Source organism: Bubalus bubalis, chromosome 2, assembly GCF_019923935.1.
Source record: "Bubalus bubalis isolate 160015118507 breed Murrah chromosome 2, NDDB_SH_1, whole genome shotgun sequence".
Classification (NCBI taxonomy): domain Eukaryota; kingdom Metazoa; phylum Chordata; class Mammalia; order Artiodactyla; family Bovidae; genus Bubalus; species Bubalus bubalis.
Window position 1 is genome coordinate 139,799,151 of NC_059158.1, and position 1,672 is coordinate 139,800,822.

Here is a 1,672-nt window from a genome sequence, read left to right on the forward strand (position 1 = left end):
TTCTCCTGGTTTGATGTGTCGAAAAGCTGCCCCTGGATACTGAGGGAGAGATCATGAGCGAACATCATTTAGTGTCAAAAAATGGAAAACATGAATTAATTTCTTTTGCAAACCATGATAAAGTTCTGGATTTTGTACGAAATGTTAAATGTTCTAAAACTGCAAGTAGAAATACAGATATCAATTTCAACATTAGGAATGAAGACTTCTTAGTAAAGAGTAAAAATATATATATATCTATTCCATTTGATCTCCTATCTTTCTTCTCTTTTAGTCCACAATAAAGACCTGTCAGCATGTCAGGGTGGTGCTTCCTTTGGTAATATATACATGAAAATTGCAGAGAAGATTAGCATGGCCCCTGCACAAATATGACACAGAAGTGCATATGGTCTTCCATATTTTTAGGTTGTTAATAGAGGAGACCCTAAGAGTTCTCTCATGATAAGTTTTCTTTCTTTTAGTGTATCTATATGAAAGGATGGATGTTAACTAAATTTATTGTGGCAATCATTTCACAGTATATGTAAATCAAGCTATCACGCTCTGTACCTTTAACTTATACAGTGATATATGTCAATTGTTGTTGTTCAGTTGCGCAGTCATGTCCGACTGTTTGCGACCCCATGGGCTGCAGCACACAGGCTTCCCTATCCCTCACCATCTTCTGGAGTTCGTCCAAGTTCAGGTTCATTACGACTGAGTCATCTGTGCACATCAAATGACCAAAATACTGGGGCTTCAGCTTCAACATCAGTCATTCTGGTGAATATTCAGGGTTGATCTCCCTTCAGATTGACTGGTTTGATCTCCTTGCTGTCCAAGGGACTTTCGGGAGTCTACTCCAGCACCACAGTTGGAAGGCATCAATTCTTTGGCATTCTGTCTTCTTTATGGTCCAGCTCTCACAACCATATGTGACCACTGGGAAGACCATACCCTTGACTATACAGACCTTTTTGGGCAGACTAATGCCTCTGCTTTTCAACACTGTCTAGGTTGCCATCACTTTCCTGCCATGAAGCAATTGTCTTTTGTTTTCATGGCTGCAGTCATATCCACAGTGATTTTGGAGCCCAAAATGAGGAAATCAGTCACTATTTCCACCATTTCCTTTTCTATTTGCCATGCGGTAATGGGGCCAGATGCTGTGCTCTTAGTTTTTTCAATATTTAGTATTAAGCCAGTTCTTTTACTTTCCTCCACCCTCATCAAGAGGCTCTTTAGTTCCTCTTCACTTTCTGCCATTAGAGTGGTATCATCCGCATATCTGAGTTTGTTGATGTCTCTTCTTCCTATCTTGATTCCATCTTGTAACTCGTCCAGCTCAGCATTTCTCATGATATGTGCTCAGCATATAGGTTAAACAAACAGGGTGACAGCCTGTTGTACTCTTTATGACATGTCAATAATATGTCAATTATTTCTCAATGAGACTGGGGAAAAAAAAGTCAGAGTGTCTAAAGATTATTAATGAGGTATGAGCATGTTTTGGCTCTGAAGTCCTAGCTCTCTTGTGTCTCCATCCATACATTCTCTATCCCTGGTCTCAGTTTATTTGTTCATATCATCATTTTTAATACATACAAGCACTTTTTTTCCTAAAATCCAAAGAGAATCCTGTTTCCAATATTACATTTTTGAAAACAGCACTCCAGGGCTGTGCCCCAGA

At 39.2% G+C, this 1,672-nt stretch overlaps 1 pseudogene; it reads left to right on the top strand.

The window, feature by feature from the left end:
- Positions 1-309: 309 nt before the first annotated feature.
- LOC112583057 lies at positions 310-406 on the top strand (annotated as a pseudogene).
- The last annotated feature ends 1,266 nt before the right edge of the window (positions 407-1,672 follow it).